Source organism: Lontra canadensis, unplaced genomic scaffold (assembly GCF_010015895.1).
Source record: "Lontra canadensis isolate GAN:19392208 unplaced genomic scaffold, GSC_riverotter_1.0 scaffold23, whole genome shotgun sequence".
Classification (NCBI taxonomy): Eukaryota; Metazoa; Chordata; class Mammalia; order Carnivora; family Mustelidae; genus Lontra; species Lontra canadensis.
Window position 1 is genome coordinate 23,405,858 of NW_022631017.1, and position 16,569 is coordinate 23,422,426.

Genomic DNA, 16,569 nt, shown 5'->3' on the forward strand with positions numbered 1-16,569 from the left:
ATATAGTTGATATGAAGGGCCTAAATGAAAGGGAATTCTGTTGGGTTTTGCATGTTTTTTGGTTCTCATCATGTAAGGCTAGAGTTGGGCTGTTGTTTGTTTGTTTGTGGTCAGACTTCTTACATGCTTAATTCAAAAGTGTTCAGCTTCTCTGTAGTGTCTCGGACCCTTCAGTTAAGATTTTACATTTATTCAAACCATGACTTCACGTGTTACCATCTGTGTGATCTTGAGCCAGTGACTGTGATCCCCTGTGCCTCAGTTTCATCTCCTATAAATTGGGAAAAATAATAACAGCTCTTATTTCATATGATCATTAAGAAAATTAAATGAATTATTACATTTGAAGCAATACAATAGTGTTGACAGACCTGTACTAAACATTCTGTAACCATTAACCATTTTTATAATTAAATAATAAGAAGAATAACCATTATTGTTCATGGTAGTGGGAGTCAGTACTCCTCTCAAATACCCAAACCTTGACTTAGTGATTCTCTTGGATTCCCTAGTATTTCCCTCATGGTAGTGGGAGTCAGTACTCCTCTCAAATACCCAAACCTTGACTTAGTGATTCTCTTGGATTCCCTAGTACTTCCCTGATTTGTCTCCTTTCAATAGGTGTACTCTGGCTACTTTTGTCTTACATGCTTATATACATCTCAATTTATGCTCAAATCTGGTTGTTGCTCCTCACATGTACACCGGAAGCTAGTATCATTTTTTATATTCACATTTCCAGTAAACCCATATTCATATTCTATTAGGCCCACGTCAGCCATCGAGGGTTATCTTTTTCAACACTTTCCAGGAAAGTTAGATTTTGGACATAAATCGATCACACTCCCTTTTGGCACTATTATTCTATGAATGTATACTAGTACCTCACTGTATTTCAAATTCCATGTTCAAAAATATCAGTTTCGGGAAAGAAAAATTCCAAATGGTGCTCTCAGCAGAAATTTCAATCTGCCAAATGACAAGGAGTCAAATGCAGTAAGTCAAACAGCTGTTCAACCTGCTTTGTGCCCAGAGGCATCCGGTTCCTGGCCAGATTGGCCTGAGTATATGGGAGTAGGGAGGAAGTGCAGAGATAATATATTTGAGTTGAATTTTTATTATTTTTCCCCTGGATCTAGTGCTTACCAGAACTAATAATTATCTAATATTTATAAAGCTATTTTTTTACCTAGAAAAAATGATCCAATTCAAAAATTGGTTAAACAATATAAAATGTACCTACATGGATATATAATCTACAAGTTTACATGCATATCCCCAAAGCATGCTCTCCCTACATTGATGGTGGTTCTCCATTCTTTAGACCATGTCAGTCTGCAACATGGAACAAATACATTGTTTGTTTGCTTAGCTGGCTATATTGTTTTCACTCCTAGACACTCACTAGAAACCACTTGGCAATGGTGGCTATTAGGAACAAGTTACTCAAATTTCTCCATGACATTTAAGTCTATTTCTTTCTCATAAGAAAGTGGATATTAGGAAAAGAAAGTAATTCAAAATATTTAAAATGCAGTGGTAGTATTTAAGAGTAAGAATTAAATTCAGACCTCTTCTAAAATACCTGCCTCAGTATATATAGCTTACTCTGTGAAATATGTTATTTTTTGGAATAAATGGATCCAGGGAAGGTAGGTGAGATATATTCTTCCAGCTCACTGATAAAAAAAACTGAGATAAGAATCCAGGTATCTAGGCCCCCTGACCTTCCAGACTGATGTTTCTTACATACTCTAGTAAGACTGGAAGTTGATTTCTTTTTTCTTTTTTTTTTTTTAAGTTAGTAATTGATAAACTCATGAGTTTAGAGGCGATAGAGATGCTGGATCCAGGACAAGTAGAAAGAGTCCTAATTCTGATTTGGACTAATTCACAATATAGAAGAATGCATATGAGATTAGAAAACTGGGTTCTGGTCTTACATCTAGTTTTTGTGGGATCTTGGGCTGGTCACTTAATCTTTCTGAGACTGGATTTCTTTAATACATGAATTAGTTTAATATATAAATTGTCCTAGGACATCTTTGTGTTTTAAAGTAATATGGTTTTGGATATCATCTACAATATAACATGTGGAAATATTCTAAAATTTTTGGATGTTGGCCTCCAATATTTCCCAGACCAGTGACTGTGAAATAAATCTTACTATTATTAACTTTCCCTTGCAAAATGATGCTTTTTAGATACCACCTGAACCTGAAATATAATTAGTGCTTATGTTCAAAACTTCCCAGAGAAGTGAAGTCATACTCAAGTAAGAAAAACAAACATACAAACCAGTAAATGCAAAATATATATGTATGTGTGTGTGTGTGTGTGTGTGTGTGTGTGTATATATATATATATACACACACACTTATAAATCCTACAACAGAAATGTTTACAGAGAGTGACAAACTCTCCCAGGTGAGCCAGGGGAAGATCACTTCTCAGAATATAGGTAATCCATAAACAACTTTTGGTATCTCACAATTTCAAGGCCAGTATGCAAATTTATTTTCAAAATGGAGTATGGGTTAAACTAGGCATATAACAGAGTTTACCTCTAATGTTGATCAATATTTTTATTAGGTATAGAATTGTAGGGTTGCAGCTTTTTCTCTTTTAGCACATTTGGTCGTTTTCTGGTTCCCATTGTTAATATTAGAAAAGTTAGCTATTGGATAATTATCTATTTTCTGTTTTCTTTGATTTCTTTAAAGATTTTTATCTTTGTTTTTCAGTAGTTTTATTATGATGCTCCAGATATGCACTCCCCAATACAATAGTCACTAGCCATCTGAAGTTATTTAATTTAGATTTCATTAACTCAAATAGAATGAAAACTCAGGTCCTCAGTTGCACAACCACATGTCAGGTGCTCAATAGCCTGATGTGACTAGCAGCTACCACACTGAATTATGAAGAATAGAACATTTCCATCATTGCACAAAGTTTTGAGCAGCACTGATATAGATACCTTTTTATAACTGCATTAAGATTTATTTGGTTGGTATATTTGCAAAGTTACATCTTTCATTAGCTCAGGATATAATTCAACCATTAACTCTCCAAATACTTTTCCTTTCCATTCTGTCCCCTCTATAAATACAGTTAGTAATTTGGAACTTCTCACTGTATATCTTACACTGTCTTTTGTATGCACTCATCCTTTTGGCCTTTGTTCTTCATTTTAGATATTTTCTCCAGCTTATTTCCAGTTCACTAATTCTCTCTTTAGCCATGTAAAATTTGGTATTAAAACTATTAATAAGATTCTTAATTTCATTTATTACATTTATCAGTTCCAGGATTTATCTTTGTTTTTTGTTTGTTTGTTTTGTTTTATTTTTTAGATTTTTATTTATTTATTTATTTGACAGAAGGAGAGGCAGCAAGAGAGGAAATACAAACAGGGGGAGTGGGAGAGCAAGAAGCAGGCTTCCTGCTGAGCAGGGTACCCGGTGCGGGGTATGGGGGGCTCAATCCCAGGACCCTGGGATCATGACGTGAGCCAAAGGCAGAGGCTTAACAACTGAGCCACCCAAGCACCCCATAGAATTTATCTTTGTTTCATTTTCAAATAGTTTAGCATCTAGTTTTATATTGAAATATTATATATTTATATATATATTTAACAAGACTATATTTACATTTTTAGTATTCTGTCTTTATCTCATTGAACATAAAGTGACAATTATTTAAGAGTTTTTATTTGATAATTCTAATATCTGGCCTCTGTGAATGTATGTTATCTGATCTGATTTTTTTTTTTTATGATTCTTACATCCTCAAGTTTCTGATTATTTTTGCATAACAGAAGTTACATTTTAAAATGTGTATGTAGAAATAATTTGAGGCCTAAGATATTGTGAGGATTTTCTGATGCTTCTGCCAGGCAATGGCAGTACAGATGACCTTAATAAATATCAGATGATTTTACTCATGTGTGGAATTTAAGAAACAAAACAGATGAACATAGGGGAAGGGAAGGAAAAATAAATCAGAATGAGGGAAGGAGACAAACCATAAGAGACTTTTAATTCTGGGGAACACACTGAGGGTTGCTGGAGGGGAGGTGGGTGGGGGATGGACTAAGTGGATGATGGATATTAAGGATAGACTTGATATAATGAGCACTGGGTGTTATATGCAGCTAATGAATCACTAAATTCTACTTCTGAAACTAATCATACACTATAAGTTAATTAAATTGAATTTAAATAAAAAATGTAAAAAAATACAGTTTTAGTGAGTAAAATTCCTAGGACATAGATGATTCAAAGCTGTGCTGTAATCCTGTAACAGCTGCTTTAATTCCAGTTTACTTAAGGCTTCCTGTTTTTGGAGTCTAAACCAAAGTATGTGGGATTTACCAAAGTCCCACCCATACAAGTCCTATCTTTCTAGTACACTAAGGCCGACAAATTGCTGCTTACTCTCTCAGCCATGGCTTCTAGACAGGGAAATGCCCACCAGACAGAAGCTGTCACAATATGCCAATTACCTCTTTAGACGTCTTTCTTCTTGATATTGAGAAGGTGATTTTGTACCCTCTTGATAACTCCCTAATGACTTTAAGTAAATGTTTTGACATTTTTCTTCACTAGGTCTAGCTGTTATCATTGGGTGTATTAACCCTAATTACAGACTCTACCATAAAAATAAACATAGTCTCATATGCATTTTTTAAACAAATATTTTGGAATCATTTTAGATTTACATAAATATAAGAGGAGTGTAGAGAATCCCCATGTCTACTTTACCCTGCTCCACAAAAGTTCATGCCTTACAAAGCTACCATGCATCTGTCAAAACCAAGAAATTAATATTGATACATTACCTTGATACACTGATACATGATTTCATTCATGTTATCATTAGTGTCTTTCTTTTTTCTGGGATCCAATTTGGGATATCCAACTGAATTTAGTCATTGTATCTTCTTATTCTCCCCTGATATATGAAAATTTCCTAATCTTCCTTTATTTTTCCCTATCACTTTTTAAAAATTATTTTTATTAGCATGTAATGTATTATTTGCCCCAGGGGTACAGGTCTGTGAATCATCAGGCTTACACATTTCACAACACTCACCATTGCACATACCCTCCCCAGTATCCATAACCTAACCACCCTCTCCCTACTCCGTACCCGCCCAGCAACCCTCAGTTTGTTTTGTGAGATTAAGAGTCTTTTACGGTTTGTCTCCCTCCCAATCCCATCCCTATCACTTTTAAGAAGACTGGTCAAGTGTTTTCTGACGTATTATTCATTTTGCATTCTCTCATGTTTTCTCATGATTAAACTGGGCTTCTGGGGAAGAATATCACAGAGGTGAAACAGCTTTTTCATTGTATCACACCTCTTTCTTTGTATTTGTACATCTTTTGTCTATTTCCTTTTTATTGGCTTATGAGTTTTACTGTGATTTTGTTTTGTTTTGTTTTTGTTTTTTTTGTTTTGTCCTTTTGAAAGAGAAAGGTGGGGAGGGGCACAGGAAGAGAGAGCATCTTAAGCAGGTTCATGCCCAGTGAGAAGTCTGATGCAGGGCTCAGTCTCAGGTCCCTTGAAATCATGACCTGAGCCAAAATCAAGAAGAAGACACTTAACTGAGCCACCCAGGCGCCCCAGTCTTATTGTGCTTTTAGGTAGATTTTTATTAGTGCCTAAATATTCGCTATGACTGGAAATACATTTTTTTGACTAAGCATTGGTGATCATTTGCTTCCAGTCCTTCACAGTACCCTTTAAATATAAATTTAAGTCAGAGAATAAGAGAAGTAAGAACAAAGTATTTTTAAGACCCACCCATGAAACAAGGCATTATAAAATAAACATATCTCAATTTTATCACACTAATTAAGTAATAATATTTATGTTATAGGTATAGAATATTTATAGAAAATAGTTTCCTATAACAAATATCAAATCTGTGGAGTCTAAGGTTTATTACATTGTTACTTTTCTGGAGAATTTTGGGGATGTGTCAAAATGTTTAGAAAATTTTAGAATATTATACTGCAGATGAAAAGTCCATCATTTGAGACCTGAATATTACCTTAGGTAAATTCCTCATTGGTCTATTAAAATCCTTTAATAATATCTTTGAGTATCATAGCCCTCAACTTCAGCTTCTTCTGTATCTACACTTCAATACTGCCCTTTGTCCATGTCATTATTAGAAACTATTTGACTTTTCCTTCTGATCTCTTGAATTTTAGCAACATCATGTCTGCTTATTTCTTCTACTTGATTTGTTTTTCCAGCAATCCCCATTCTTTTCCCTCCACTCTCTGGATCGGTCCCTTCTCCGCCCTCTACCTCACATTTCCTGAAAGAGATCAACAAATGTTGATCATGTGGATTCACCAGAAGGATACTTTAGGGCATATATTCCATCCCCTAGACAACTAGATTCAACTACTTCCACAAAGGAGATTAGTCCTGCTGTCTAGCATCCTGGGCTTGCACCCAGAGGGAGAAGAGTTCACTCTGAGCTATGAGATGATCAAGTCTCAGGGCCTGCCAAAAGAGAGACAATAGAGGACAATGGAGGTATGATAATTTGACCCAGTATATTGTTACCCAAACTGTAAACAGAAAGCTTTAAGCAAAAGCCTTTAAGGATTTTTATTTTAGAAAAATTGTTTATCAGTAATGCCAAGAGAGGGCTTAGCAGGCAATGCCTTGCCTTGTTTTGAGAATGATCCTGAGCTTCCTAATAGGATTTGTAGGGTATGAAGCAACAGACTCCAGGGGCCCTCCATTACTCCATTACTTTGAGGCCAAAGAGAAAATCTTTGGTGGGAACATCTACATAGGTATACCTCTCCAAGAGTGCAAGAGGGAGTCAATTCCATCAAGAGCTATTAACTTAAGTGTTGCCTTTGCTGGAAACATCTCTCCCAAGTTGCTTTTGAGACCTGCTTATAAGAACCACCACTTAGAGACACAGCTAAAGACCATGCTTGCAGCACTGGTTCCCCCGAACTTGGCTTTACTTGGACATCACCACAGGGAGCATTTGCAAGAGCTATTTCTTGGTTCAGGCTTTATAATTCAGTAGATTTGGGAAGGGTTTAAGAAGCTGTAGGTATTTTTTAAACAAGTAGTCCTGTTGATTTTAGTGTTCCACCTCCTCACTTATTGTTCAGCTATTTCCAGCCTTCCCAAACCTTGGAGAAGAACTGATCATCAGCTATTTACGGAAAGAGTATCAGTCATTCTAGCTGCAATACTTCTAACTAAAGAGACTTGTGGTTTTCTGTCTGGAAACATGATTGGCTTTGCCTGACTGAGTCTCTGGGTGGGTTCGAGGTGGGTAAATAAAATTTGAGCTGTAACTAGGTTGTGGATGGCTGAAGAAGTCGCTGAAAGAGGAGAATCACATAACTACTATTGACAAGGATGGGGATGTATGGATGGGGCACTACTTTAGGAGACCTAGGATTAAAATCGTCATAAATGATTTTCTTTTCTATGAGATTCTCCCCTTTCTCTAGCTGGGATTATTCCTTTTAATTTCTTGGGGTTGTCAGTAGACTGCTAATTAAATATGCATGGTTACCATAGTAATTTTTGCTTCAATTTCCTCATACGGAGGAAAAGTTATTTACATATGATTTCCTCTCCTTACCAGTCTTCTGGACTGCAACTCAGATGGAACTTAGATTAACTTTGATTCTGCTTTTGAAACATGGCAGGCTTACATAAAAATCCCTGAGAAACCATCATTAATTCTTAAAGATACTTTTTTCCCCCTGTAAACTATATGTAGAGCTTTGATACAATTCTGATTTCCTATGTGACAGAATTTTATATACACAGACAGAATATTTTTTCCTCTTTTCATCACCTGACATTATGGTGGTTCTTAGAACTACAAATATTGGAGGATGAAGAAATGAACCCAACCACGTATTTAAAACTGTTTCTGAGATCTTTCTTTGATGTAGTATTGTTGAGACTATAGCATGATTGTCTGACTCAGTTTTTGTGAAAATAAGGAACAAACCTTTCACAATTATCCTTGGAGTTGTTTCTTTTTGGAAAAGCATCTAGATACCACTAATTTGTTATGAATAGAAATCTAGGGAAGTACTTATTTAGGGTTTCAGACTCCCTTTCTCTAAAAATAATTCTTGTATTGACCAACATAGTGCCAGTTAGTATCTTGAACAACATGAGAAAGTACCTTATTACAGTGAGGTTCACCTGGCATCTTCCCCAAAACAGCAAGTTTCAACTCTAGTTAGAATACACAGAGTACTTGAAATATTTTGGAATTACACGCACATAAAGTTCATAATTCATTTAAAAAACAGACCTTTGGAGTAAAGATTAAATTGAGACGACTGTGTTCTTCTGTTGATCAGTTTATAGTCTCCCCTAGCAGTGTTGTGCTTAGAAAGTATTAGTAAATCCTTGTCAAGTTAATACAGTATTACTGAAAAATCATGAAGGCCAGAGAAAGCAAGCAAGAATGGAAATTGAGGAGGTAACACCAATACTTCAGGGCTGGTTATATCAGTGTTATGGAAGAGAATATACCAAGATGTGTTAAAATGAATAAACAGAAGAAATTTATGCTTCTGTTAAGCTAGGTAAGGTAGCACAGGGTTGTAGTAGAAGGCACTGAAGTATAGCTTGCTGTCTTTTAGGGTATTCACTAGATTTGGCTTTCAGATATAGCTTTGCCATTGATTAAACATGGCACTCAGACAGATGAGTATCCCGTGTGTCCCAGCTAGTTCACCTGATACAGTAAAGATCAAAGTAGGTCCTTTATGGTACTGCCTCCTTTGTCTGCAGAATATGAGTCCAAGTTCTCTAGTTCAACCATTAATATTGGTTTAAGCTCATCCCTGGTTGTGATGTGCCTGAGCTGGCTTAGCCTGGATTAAGACTAGGGTGCATGGAAGTAGCAGAGCCCTGCTCTGCTGTTTTGTATGAGCAGCACTGTGGGTGGGGGGGTGGGTAACTAAACAGGAATGAAAGAATAAGCAGTGCAATATCCATGAGCTTGCTGGAGTTGAAGGAGACAGAAGAATAGATGGAGATGTCAAGTGCTGCCATGGGTTAGTCAGGGGCTGGGAGCTTATGATAAAAATAGCTAACATTGATTGCATGCTTGTTTTATGGCAGGCACTACTCCAAGGGTTTATAAATAGAAACTCCTATGTGCTAATACTTATCTCATTTTATAGTTGAGGGAAATGTGGTATAGAGAAGTCAAATAATTCTCCTAGGCTTCCAAGCTAGTAATTTTTGGAGCTATGATTTGAATCCAGTGTATCCTCAGAACCAGAAAGGCACAAGAGCAAAAATTTTCTTCTGTGTCCGGAATGATGACCTGAGCCAAAGGCAGATACTTAACCAGCTGAGCCACCCAGGCATTCCTGTAACTATACTTTAAAGTATTTTACATTATTTTTGATCATTTTATTTTGAGTTTATTTTGTACTTTTATTATTTAAATACTATTCTGCATGTCTGCATTTAGTTGTTTTGGTATATTGTGTTCACATGGCCCACAGGAAATGGGATTATACAGACCACAATAAGGGTAACCACGCTAAGAGGGGCCTTGTATCTTTTATCCCCCAGTTTAGATCGTTAGTAGCCCTTTTAGCTGTCTGAAAGGAGTTCCTCTAGAACTTAGAGTTTCCCTTCAAAGCTGAACCTCAAAAAACTAGTAGCAATGCAGAAGATCCACTGACCAATAGAACTTCTCAAGATAATACTACAAATTTATACACATGACTGTGAAAATTCTCCAGGATCTTAAGACAAGTTACTCTAAAATTTTACTGTATGAAATGGCTAAATAGTGAACGAATATTTTAAACACATAAGGAAGATGGTACAGGTTTTACTAAGAGAAGAATCCTCAAAACATATCTGGTTTGATTTTAATAAGAATCATATTTTAGGAGACCTAATAGAAACTATATTAAGACAGTTTTAGAAAAAAAATATTAATTATAATTTCTATACATGATGGCATTAGCTATTCCATATAACTTGCTTCCAGGTGTGGTTATAGATTGAGTGTTCTAGACTGTGAGTGTCCCAGAGACTACCCCATATTAAATAGGTCAGTGACAAATAGGTAAGGTAAGATTTATCACCAGAGTATCTTAGGTACATAATTCACTGATTGTATGTGGGTGTCTTAGTTCAGGCTGCTATAACAAAAACACCATAGACCAGGTGGCTTAAACAGCAAACATTTCTCAGTTCTGGGGATAAGAAGTTCAAGATCAAGGTGCCAGGATGTTTGGGTGCTGCTGAGAACTCACCTCCAATTTCCTCACATGCTAGAGAAGGCAGAGAAAGAAGCTTGTTAGTGTCTCTTCTTATAAAGAAAGGCATTAATCCTACATTATGAGAGCTTCACCCCTGATGACCTAACTATCCTCCAAAGGCCCTATCTCCAAATGCTGTCACATTAGGGTTAGGGTTTTAACATATGAATTTGGGTGGGACACAAATAGCTGGTAACAGTGCCTTACTCTCATAAACAACAGAGTATTTCAAGCATCATACAGGTGTTTGTTTTCAATCACATGCTTTAATGCCCCATCAAAAGCCCTCTGAATATAAGAAACTTTTACTTATTTTTCCATTTCCATAAGAAAATACACAGTGCGATACTAGACAGACTTGAGATCCATCATAATAACAGTTACTTTTTAAAATAAAATTCTCAAAAATCCTAATACAGTAATCCTTTACTGAGGCCTTTAAAATTGACTATTAACATCAATAATAAAATTATATTTTTTGAAAATAGTTACCAATTTCATCCACATTATAAAAGAGGTAATAGAAAACAGGGTTTTAAATAACTTCGAAGCAATTCATTTCACCAAAGTATAGACAATTATTTCAAATATTACATTTGGCAGAGATACAGCAATTCCCCATCATACAGGTAATTGTATTAAAAATATTAAGGAAAAGACCAGGTGAATTATTTTTTTTGGTTCATCAAAACTTTCAAAAATTTGTGTTCTTCTTTTATTTTGATTCATGATAATTCTTTAAAACTATTACTTTTATTATCTGTTAGGTAAAATCCTATCTGGACTTAATTGACATTATGTATCTCATTGTTAGAAAAAAACCCTAAATTAACTAACCTCTTAGTCTTTTGGACATTTCAAAACTTTGTTAGTTTTGGGATGCCTGGATGGCTCAGTCGGTTAAGTGGCTGCCGTCGGCTCAGGGCATGATCCCAGCATCCTGGGATAGATTCCCACATCAGGCTCCTTGCTCGGCAGGGAGCCTACTTCTCCCTCTGTCTCTGCCCGCCACTCTGCCTGCCTGTGTTCTCTCTATCTCTCTGACAGATAAATGAATAAAATCTTAAGAAAAAAAAAAACTTTGTTAGTTTTGATCACAGTAAATTTCAAATATTATTTTTTAGACAAGTCATATTTTTTGTATGAAAAACAGTATTTTCATACACTCCACTTTTGGTCAGTGCTAAAATCATTATCATGTAAGGAAATTTGCAAAGGATGGAATAAGATTTAATATTATACAGAACTTGTAGCTTATACATCCACTAGTTATTTTCTTCCATGTAAATATTATGGAGATATAAGTACATGAGTATTTAATTATGGCAGCACATTATAGAAGAATTTCAGAAAAGCTGGGTGAACCAAGTTCCACTTGTTATATTAATTGCAACTTGTCATAGGAAACACCTATGTCAAAATTCTCTGAGCTGAGAATTATAAATGTCAGTTATTTGGGCCTCAGTTCTGAAGCATATTGAGATTATAAAATTATGAAGTAGGAATAATATTTATTGTGTACCGAAAGAGGGAAAAACAACTATTAGATGTGCTAGACTTTATAAGAAGCACTTAAGAGCACTGAAACTCATCTGTGTCCTTTAAAACCAGGAGTGAAGTCCTGAGCAAACATTCTGTGATGGAATAGCGGGTCATGCCCAATTTGATGATGTCATAGGGGCTAAGCTTTTCAGTTAAAATGTAACCTCCATGGAGAGGAAGAGGATTAGTGGGTTAACTATTGTTATTGTTATAAGCAACGTTGACCATAATAATTTTGTATATGGTACTTCATTGATTACAAAGCATGTGTCATACACTCTGCCATCTCACCTTCACCAAAGCCTTGAGGACGCTTGAAGCCAAGTATTTTTTTATTCTCATTTTGCAGATGGAGGTTAAATAACTTGTTTTTGGTGGCATAGTGGTGAATGTTCAACATTAATCTCTGGTCCAGGTCCAGTTCAAGTCTTCTGCTGGAAAATCTCATAATCACTTCATTTCCTAAACTGAACCCTGGGGTCCAATAAGCCATCTTCTAAATATGTATTTGCCATTGGTTACAAGGGCTGTGTGACACTGTAGATAATTAAGTGCCATCCACCATCTTTACTGAGAAGAACCTAAGGGTATATCATAAAATCACTCTCACATGGGAAAGATAATCTACTATTATCTTTATTGCAGAAGTATACTCGAAAATCCAACAAAGGATCTTGAAGCTTATAGAATAAGCTCCTGATCCCTAGGGAAACTATTTCTACACTAGAGCCATCATCAAAAGTCCTTGAGACAAGTAACCCAGGAGTGGAATGGTTATGATTGCACTTTACAAGCAAACCTAAAAAGATACCAGGAGCTGCTTTATCAGGTCCCCTGCTATGAAATAAAAACAGGAGGAAAATCTACAAAGCATTCTAGCCTGAGGATGTGTACTATTTTGTATCATGGCAGACTGACTGCAGCAAAGTATGTATTTTCATTGAAAATATGTAAATGAATAACTTTGCTGAATTTTGCTACCTGGGACTCACACATAAGACATGCAATTTAAATTCTAATCATGGGTAGCAAAAGTCCTATGATACTCATTTTGTAAAGGAGAATGGCAACCTTGGCAAGACTACAAGTTAGAAAATTATATTCCCCTTGTGTAAATTTGCTCTTCAGCTTCATTCAGTAAGAATTATTTATTTTCTTATTCAACAGATAAGTGCCTTCTAAAACCAAGCCTACTATTAGGTTGAGCCATATGGAATTGCCAATATTTGACTATTTTTAGACAATAAATATGCAGTTTCATATGGCTTAAACTAATATATGCCAAAGCATGAATAGAAATATTTGCAGAAGTTTAAATTGTCCTCAGCATAACCTCACCTGTACACATTATTGTAGCAAAAGCATTAAAGGGAAATTGAATCTCTTCAGCGAAATTAAAGTTTATAAGTATAAAATTTATACTAGTTGTTTTGTGAAGGTTTTTCCTTATTTTGTTAGTGATATGGTGAATATTAAGCTAAAAATGGGTCACCCTATGTTTGTTTCTTAAATTTTGGTGGAGGGGAGAATAGCAAATAGCATTTTCATATGAATAATCAGGCATTACTTAGGGGCCATGGAGAACTATGTGGAAGTTGAAGGTATATTAGTTACAAGTAAGAAGTTTGGGAACTGAGTTGTTTTGGCTCCTAGAGTGTACAGCATGTATGCACACGTCTGTGTTTTTACATCTGTACATTCCAGTACCCTTATATGTGCCGAATAATCTCATGGGTAGATAGTAGTTGTATTGGAAGTGCTAGCTGCCACTTTCTTAGAGGCATTTCAAATATTTTTTTATTTTTTTTTAAAGATTTTATTTATTCATTTATTGGAGAGAGAGAGAGCACAAGCAAGCAGAGAGAGAGAGGAGGAAGCAGGCTCTCCGCTGAGCAGAGAGCCCGATGCGGGGCTCCATCCCAGGACCCTGAGATCACGACTCAAGCCGAAGACAGAGGCTTTAACCCACTGAGCCACCCAGGCGCCCCTATTTTTTTAATTTAAATCCAATTAGCCAACACATAGTACACCATTAGTTTCAGATGTAGTGTTCAATGATTCATCGGTTGCATATACACCCAGTGCTCATCATATCACGTGCCCTCCTTAATGCCCATCACCCAGTTACCCCATCCCCTCTCTCCCGTCTCCTCTAGCAACCCTCAGCTTATTTCCAAGAATCAAGGTTCTCTCATGGTTTGTCTTCCTCCCTGATTTCCTCTCATTCAGTTTTCCGTCCCTTCCCCTATGGTCCTCTGCACTATTTCTTATATTCCACATATGAGTGAAACCACATTTCAAATATTTTTAAACTTGACATCCAGTTTATAGAAGTTATTCACTATTTTGTTCAGGATGAATTACCTTATTGCAAGACTATTGGTGAAAATTTTTGAAAATTATGTTAAGGGGGGAAGATCTTTTATTGTTTTTTTTGAAGAGAAAAATTGTAGTAATGATTTAATTTTGCTATTTCTTATCTTTAGATTTGTTCTTTCTATCAGTGGATGAAAAACATTGTGTTCTTCCTTCTTATGATTTGTTATGCTCATTCCATTTATCTTATAATAAGATAAACTCTGGTGTTGAATTAGCTGTGATATAGCGGCTCACACATTAATCACTCCTGAGTAAATGCATTACTAAAAAGATAGGATATAAAAAATATAGCTGGAATACAGTTTCAGTTCAACCACCAAATGACTTGGTATTACAAAGAAATGTTATGAGTTTATGTAACCAATCAGTAGTGCTCTGGATTTAGCTTGCTTTTCTTTCTTTTTTTTTTCCCCTTAACAAACACTGAGCACCACCTGTGTAATAAACTCTACCTCAGGTGCAGGGGACAAAGGACATTATATTTGGGAGGGATAAGATAGATTAATAAATCAGGGAAAACATCTTAAAGTCTTGGACAAGGTTGTAAAGGCATGTCTAGGACAGAAAAGCCTTGGTTACTGGTGATGGATTTAAAGGAGGGAGGAAGGAAGAGACGGGGACAGAGAGATATTGAGAGAGTAAGAAAATGGCAGGGACCTGGTTGGGGAACGTGAGGGTTGCCACACAGGAAATGTGAAAGCAAGTGATGGGATACCCATTGTATTCAAAACAGTTGCTTGATTCACCATGATTTTTTTAGTTATTTAGTTACTGCATATCTGAATAAGTTGAGTAGAGAGGCTATCTGTACAGAGCTATAAAACAGTTTCAGAATGAGAAAATTCAATTTCATTTTATTTATTTTGGGGTGGAGGGGCAAAAGGAGAGGGCAGAGAGAGAGAGAATCTTAAGCAGGCTCCACAGATCATGACCTGTGTTAAGTCCAGTGCTTAACCAACTGAGCCACCCAGGTGCCCTGAGAAAATTCAGTTTTAAACTACACTTAGGAAAAGACTCAAACACCTGCCTTGCAGAAACATTTCACAGCAACAGCTTTTAGGGGAACAGAATTCCTTCCCTGTATGGTATTTATGACTAAGTGCTTGTTAAAATTAAGAAATAAATAAGGGTGTTTATCAGCACAAGGAATAAAAGCATTTTGGTTTTTTGGTTTGTTTTTGTCTTTGCTATAGTTTGTAAGACGTATCTTGTTTTGTAATACTCTCCTCTGACAAGTCTCATGTCATGGGAGATTCACTTTGTAGCATGAGGAACGTGTTACTACAGTTGCAATGTGTAGTCCTTTATTTTTTCCTAGTGTTTTGGTCAGTCTTTCTATTGAGAGGTAGCTCTGTAAGAATTCCCCAGGACAAGCACGGGATAATATTTGTCTCTATATTACCATCCCAGATGGAGTGGGCTACCTGGTAGAATATGGGTTCCATGCTAAAAAAAAAAGCATACACATTTTCCTTGAGACAATGACTAGATGAAAGCATTAGATAACTGATGGAAAAGAAAGAAGGGGTAGAACTATAGAAAGAAAAGCCAAGAGCAAAGTAACCCATTTTGTCAGCACTTACATTATGTTGTCTGGGTGCTGGGACCCAGTCTCAACTAGTCCATTCCATTTAGTATCTGATGCTTGCTAACAAGGCTGAACTACTTATGTGGATGATGTTAAAAATAGGCAAGCAACGGATAAAAGCACCTCTCTGTGACCACAGAAAGAGTATCTCAAGTTGGACAGTGGATTGCAAATGATGTTCTCTGGAAGCCAAATCATTAGGACAGTAGCAAAATGAGGGCAAATGGTGTCCCGGACAACATAATGTGTGTAGACCCATCTTCTTACCCACAGAGCCATGCGGCTGAAATTTGTCAAGGCTCACTAGTATCTTCTAAGCACCCCAGGGAGGGGAGCCCCAGATTGCAGTCACCCTCAGCCCTGCCCTGGTTAAGACCTTATATTAGGACTGAGAGGAGAGATGGTTCTGAGCATTTTATCCCTAACTCTGGAAAAATTGCACAGTTGGTGCCTAACTTTCATTTCTAAAAATAGCACAGATAATTTTTCAGCCCAATGAAATTTTTATTAAAAGAGGAAACAAAGGTAGACTATGGAGAGGAGCTAATGTCAGTGCCTCTGATGATACTAAAATTTCTTTTACAATAATAAAAGAAATAGTATCTTCAGGCCCTTGAGGTTTCAAAATTGGAAACAGATCAAATAATGACAAAAAGGATACACACACACACACACACATACACATACATATATGTGTGTGTATATATATATATATATATATATATGGGAGAGGGAACTGTAAAGCATAAG

General features: G+C 36.2%; 1 protein-coding gene across 5 annotated transcripts in view; it reads left to right on the plus strand.

Annotated features, from left to right (window-relative positions):
- The window catches only part of LAMA2 (laminin subunit alpha 2), a 634,066-nt gene that overhangs the window by 198,600 nt on the left and 418,897 nt on the right, over positions 1-16,569 (plus strand). The window lies entirely within an intron of this gene.